Below are 6708 nucleotides of genomic sequence, written 5' to 3'. Positions count from 1 at the left end.
AGGGACCTCCCTCCCCCACCAGCACCCCCATATGGGACTTTCCTCCCTCACCATCACCCCCATGCAGGGACCTCCCTCCTCCACTATTACCCCCATACGGGACCTCCCTACCCCACCATCACCCCCATGTGGGACCTCCCTTGCCACCAGCACCCCCATGTGGCATATCCCTCGCCCACCAGTATTCTCATGTGGGACCTCCCTCCTCCACCATCACCCCCCTGCGGGACCTCCCTCCCCCACCAGCACCCCCATATGGGACCTCCCTCCCCCACCAGCACCCCCATATGGGACCTCCCTCCCCCACCAGTATCCCCATGCAGGGACCTCCCTCTGCCGCTAGCACCCCCATGTGGAACCTCCATGCCCAACTATCACCCCAATATGGGATCTCCCTTTCCTCCCCCACTAGCAGCCCCAAATCCAGACCTACCTCTCCCACTCCCACCCCCTTGTGGGGATCTCCCTTTGCACTAGTACCCCCATTGTGGGATCTCCTTTCCACACCTCCAACCCCCATGTAACAGCCAGTAAGTATGGGTGGAATCATACAGTATTTGTCCTTCTGCGTCTCGCCCTCACCACCATTCTGGGACCCTCCTGGGTCTCTGCCCTTTCCCGGTCATCACAGTCTCTGTACAGCTAGGGGCTCACTCTTTGCCTTTGGCCCTGCTGTTTCCCCTCACGCTAATGTCAACATTTGGGTTTGCCTGGAAACAGGAAGGATAAGAACATTGATTCTTGTTTTTAATTTGTGGAAAATATGCATAACATAAAATGTACCATCTTAACCATTTTTAGGTGTACAGTTCAGTGGCATTAAGTAATAAGTAACTCACATTGTAGTGCAGCCATATCCAGCATCTATCTCCAGGACCTTTTCATCTCCCCAAATTGAAACCCTGTCTCCACCCAACACTATCTCCTCATTTTCTGGCTTCTTTGCCCCCATCCCCCACTATTCTACTTTCTATCTCTATGAAACTGACTACTCTGGACACCTTGTATGAGTGGAATCATACAGTATTTGTCCTTCTGTGTCTGGCTTATTTCACTAGCATGATGTCCTTCAGGTTCATTCATGTTGCAGCATGTGTCAGAATTTCCTTTCTAAGGCGAAATCATCTTCCACTGCATAGGTAGACCATATTTTGTTTATCCATTTTTCTGTCCTGAACATTTGAGTTGCTTCCATGTTTTAACTATTGTGAATAATGCTGTTGCGGACATGGGTGGACAAACGGGTCTTCAAGATCCTGCTTTCAATTCTTTCATGTATATACCCAGAAGTGGAATTGCTGGATCAGATGAAAATTCTATAATTAATATTTTAAAGGTACCAACATACTATTTACCACAGTGCCTGTCGCATTTTCCATTCCCACCAGCAGTGAACAATAATTCCAGTTTCCCCACTTCCTCACCAATACTTGTTATTTTCTGAAGAACATTGATTTTTTTAAAAAGAATTCATTAACAAACCTCTTCTGAAGACTCACCATGTTCCTGACCCTCCCTGCTTCCCGGGGATAGCCAGCTTTGATCGAAGAACTTCTGGGTGGGTGCTGGAGGCCAGCAAGCACTGAGACAGATGCTGTGGGCAGGGCATCTCCGAGAAGGAAGTATTTTTATTCTCTATTTTTAAGGTGAGAAACTGAGGCCCAGGAATGTAAAGCCATTAGCTTAATGTACGACTATTAAAAGGGGAACCCAGGGTTCAAATCCAGGTCTTTCTGGTTTCATAGCCTTATCTCTTAATTCTGATGCCAGCCTGCCTTCCCTTCCACCACTGAGGGACTGAGAGTTGGAGAGGTGGCACGGGGTACCCACATCCGCACCACTGGCAAGCAGCCCTCTAGCATCACACCCAGGCTTTCTAAGATGCTTGGCCTCTTTGAAAAGAGTCAAATCAAGAGCCATCCCACAGAAGGGAGCCAATGACTTTAGGTGAGGAAGGAAAATGGGAGCAGAGAGAACAAGACTGTTACACAAAGAAAGGAGAAGAACCAAGGGTTTGGATTAAACATAACGGTCTAATTAACATTTATTACGAGTTAAGTGCACTGCATGTGTCAACTCTTGTAATCCCTGAAGTAATCTTGGGAGACAGGCATTTCATTTCTCACCTTATAGATGGGGCACAGAGGACATGGAGGTATTTTGCGAGGGTCCCATGGCCAGCAAGTATTGGTGAAAGGATATAATCCTGGCTGGTCCTGCCCAGTGCTCCATCTTCATCCTATAAAACTCTCTGTGCTTCAGTTTCTCCTATGAAACAGGACACCTACTTCATAGGGTTAGTTGTTGGGATTAGTGATAAAGTGTTAAGAGTAATATCTGGGGCACAGTTAATCCAATGTAAATATTAGCTAACTGTCTTAGTCTGTTGCCTGTTGCTATAATGGAATACTGTAGACTGGGTAATTTATAAAGAAAAGAATTTATTTTATTTTATTTTTGAGATGGAGTTTCGCTCTTCTTGCCCAGGCTGGAGTGCAATGGCACAACCTCAGCTCATGGCAACCTCTGCCTCCCAGGTTCAAGCGATTCTCCTGTCTCAGCCTCCCGAGTAGCTGGGATTACAGGCACGTGATACCACATCCAACTAATTTTGTATTTTTAGTAGAGACAGGGTTTCTCCATGTTGGTCAGGCTGGTCTCGAACTCCTGACCGCAGGTGATCTGCCTGCCTCAGCCTCTCAAAGTGCTGGGATTACAGGCATGAGCCACTGCGCCTGGCCTAATATTTGTACTTTTAGTAGAGATGACGTTTCACCATGTTGGCCAGGCTGGTCTTGAACTCCTGATCTCAGGTGATCTGCCCATCTCAACCTCCCAAAGTTCTAGGATTATAGGCATGAGCTGTTGTGCACGGCCTAAATTTAAATATCGAACTTAGCATCACGTAAAGCAATAAAAATACGTCAAAGCCACAAGTTCAATGGGCCAGTAATATATCTATTTTCCAATATCTATTTAAAATTATAAGAATTAAAATAAAATGCCTTTAGATGTGTCTAAAGTCCTCTGGATTCTACCTGTGGCAGGTATAGTACTACTCTTTAGAGAGACACCAAATTCCTCTGTCTCCCACAGTGCTGAGGCATGATGCTTATCAAAGGAATAGAAAATTTAATCAATTAAGAAGAATTAATTACTCAACTGATTATTGTCTTCAGGGGAGGTAGTTTTCATTTTTACTCTGTAGCTAATCAGTAGGTCAAGTTACAGACTAGAAGGAGGCGTTTCCTCTTTCTCTGACCAATCATTTTTTCTGACCAGCCATAAATCTCCAACAAGCAAATCTCTCCTTGAAACATGGTGACTGGATCCCTTCCTACAATTTCACAGCTTTGTTGGGAAATTCTGCCTTCCTTCTGGATAAGGAACATAAAGTCCCAGTCCATGGCCAGTGTCACAGATTGATTTACATTTTTTTCATGTTGCTGAAACGTGATTTTTCTCTGTAAATAATTACCTGTTGGAGTCTTTTCCTGGCCAAAAAAATAATAAATAAATAAATAAATAAATAAAAGGCCAAGAAATGCAAACAACTGAAGTTGAGATACTCAATTCAGAGGCGCACGAACGTTCTAGTCATTCCGTGGCTGTGTTTGCTTGAGTGACCCTGCACCGGGGCTTACCACCGTGTGATTTTGTGACCACATCACTTTTGCTCAGTGCTTTAAAGGTTCATGAAACAACCAAATGGGCTGCTCTCCCTCATGTTCATAAGCAATGGCAAAGCAAAATTCAGGGTTGTTGCTAAACTTTTTTTGACATTTAGGACCCAGGACATTAAACTTTAAAAAATGTTTAGGTTGAGATTTATAAAAATGGATTTTAACCGTTTAAAGGAGGGAATAAGCAGAATGAGTGATGGAGTGCGGTCCTTTCTCAGCGTGAGCTGCCTGGCCGCATGTGGCCACCCTGGACCTGGCCGGTGGTGACTTTGTTCTTAGTCTCCTCGGTGCTGGGAGGCTGTGTCTTCCCTTCCACCTGGCTCCTTCCACCGGAAATCAGGCGCTAGTCCATGTCTCCCCTCACCAGTGACCACAGCCGGGAGAACAGGAGGGAGGACGGTGAGTGGAGGGGCCGTGGCGGCTCCCACAGGCTTGTGGCCGGCCTGGACGGGGTCCCTGCCCTCCCGCTGTTCAAGACACTCTGGGTGAGGAGCAGAGGGAGCCCTTGTGCGTCTTACTCTTAATTCCAGACTTTCTTCAGTCTCCAAAGAGGGACCGTATGGGCAGGATGTCACCACCTCTTCAGGATGACACCTCCTCTTACGGAGGAAGGCAGGGAGCCTTCAGAGTCCCTTTGGAGCGCAGAAGGAAAACTCAGTTACGTAACAAGGTAGAGAATGGAGGGGCGTCCGTGTCACCAGAGTCTCCTGAGACCTAGGTGTGTCCCCAGCATTTGGGATGGCGGGTTTTATCCCGGAGATTTTTAAGGAGGAACCCAGAGGACTGGTGTGTCCGCGGAGAAGGAGGTGGGAAGTGGCAGGAGGGGGGGTGCTCCGGGAAAGGCTTGGGGGGGTGGGTGCTGCAGGGGCTCCCAGTGCTGTGCCCCGCGCGGTGGAGATGCATGGTCGCCGGGACGCTCTGGGCAGGGCGCCCTCCAGGGGGCCCGTGGGTGCGGGGGAGGGGGGGAGGGCGGGAGGTGAGGGCCTTGTCGGGGAAGGGCTTCGGTAGGGAGTGCGCACGCTTTTGCTCACCTGTCCTGAACAGGGCACAAGGAAAGGCTGGGCTGTCTCGATGCCGCCTGGCTCCAGAGCCCGCCCTTCCTGGTCCGCCCAGCCAGGGCCCAGCCAAGTCCGGCAGACAGAGAACGGCTTCGCGATGGGAAGCCCACACCTGCAGAAAGGCAACACTTCGGTCAGGGGAGAAACACAGCTCCACTCGTGTGGCGCCGAGGCTTGGGGTTCTGGGGGCGGCAGAGTCCCTTCCAGGCCACAGAGGCCCTGCTGAGCCCGGGAGGGAGCTGTCCTGCCTGCCTGCGACGGAGCGTCCCGGGGCCTTCCCTTCCCGAGCCGGCCCGGCACCCCGGTGTCAGGGCCTCCTACTAGGGCTTCTGGGGCGTCGGAGGGGCCGGGCTCCGAGTTCCCAGCCAGCACCGCAGGAAACCTGCGCGTCCAAGGGCTAAAGGCGGGCAGCTTGCGGGGCAGCAGGGCAGAGCGAAGCCGCTGCCCGAGAGTGCAGATGCACAGAGGGGCCAAAGGCCGCTACAGAGAGAGAGAGACTGGCGTTGTGGGGAGGATCTAGTGGTCACTGGAGGTGTGGGGCGAGGGCCTGGGCAGAGCCCTACTGAGGCTTGTCTCAAAACCAGGAAGCTCGCTGTGTGCCTCTGCGATGCCTCCCAGGGACTTTTTTTTTTTTTTTAATTTTTTAATTGAATTTTAGGTTTTGGGGTACATGTGAAGAACATGCAAGATTGTTGCATAGGAACACACGTGGCAGTGTGATTTGCTGCCTTCCTCCCCATCACCGATATCTGGCATTTCTCCCCATGCTCTTTCTCCCCAACTCCCCACCCCCCATCATCCCTCCCCTATTTCCCCCCAACAGACCCCACTGTGTAGTGCCCCCCTCCCTGTGTCCATGTGTTCTCATTGTTGAACACCCACCTATGAGTGAGAACATGCGGTGTTTGATTTTCTGCTCTTGTGTCAGTTTGCTGAGAATGATGGTTTCCCGGTTTGAGTTTGTGTCCTTTGTAGGGACACAGATGAACACACAGATTTCTTGCAGGCAGGAGTAAAAGAGGCTGCACAGCGCGGCTGCCTGCCACTCAAAGGCCTGGGAACAGCCCTGGGCTCTGCACTTCCTACGTGGCTGCAAATGCACAGGGGGAGGAATTTAGCCAAATGCAAGTGCCACTCCCCTGGGCATCTATGCCTCCTGCCCTGTCTCTGTCCAGGCAGGCCAGGGGACCAGACTTCAGGGGCTAGAGCCAACTGTCTGCTTCTCTACTTTTTCAATAGAACCACCATAAAAATACGTTACATACGCTAATAATGAATTATGTTAGAAACAAAGGCAATAAATACGCCAACTACTCACTTCTTCAGAATTGCATTTACTAGCATCTCTGCTTTAGGGGTGGTTTGTGTGTTTCGCGACTGTGGGGTGAAGGGTGTGCTGCAGTGCAGACTTTTCCAGCCCTGCATTCAGGAGCATCAGGCTGGTAGCTTGAGGCTGGTGGGAGTATTTACACCACGGGGATGCGCAGACAGTGCGCATCAGGGCTTGCCCCACCCCCTCCTTCATGTGGCTGACAAGCCATGCATCAGCACACACTGGGTGGATTTGGTTTGCTCTTCCGCTCCCTGTTCCTCCCACTTCTGGCTTTAGCAGCTTGGGGGTATAAGGGTGAGGAGGAAGGACAGCAGAGATGGAGAGGGACTAGGACCTTTCCCTCTCTGCTCTCTGGTAATTTTTTCTTTTTTTGAGATGGAGTCTTGTTCTGTCTCCAGGCTGGAGTACAGCGGTAAAATCTTGGCTCACTGCAATCTCCACCTCCCTGGTTCAAGTGATTCTCCTGCCTCAGCCTCCCAGGTAGCTGGGACTACAGGCACACGTCACCACACCCAGCTCATTTTTGTATTTTTAGTAGAAACGGGATTTCACAATATTGGCCAGGATGGTCTCAATCTCCTGACCTCATGATCACCTGCCTCGGCCTCCCAAAATGCTGGGATTACAGGTGTGA

Source organism: Sapajus apella, unplaced genomic scaffold (assembly GCF_009761245.1).
Source record: "Sapajus apella isolate SASKATOON/1434 unplaced genomic scaffold, GSC_monkey_1.0 scaffold70, whole genome shotgun sequence".
NCBI classification, from domain to species: Eukaryota; Metazoa; Chordata; class Mammalia; order Primates; family Cebidae; genus Sapajus; species Sapajus apella.
The sequence above is the reverse complement of the archived record's forward strand: the minus strand, read 5'-3'. Positions refer to the sequence as shown.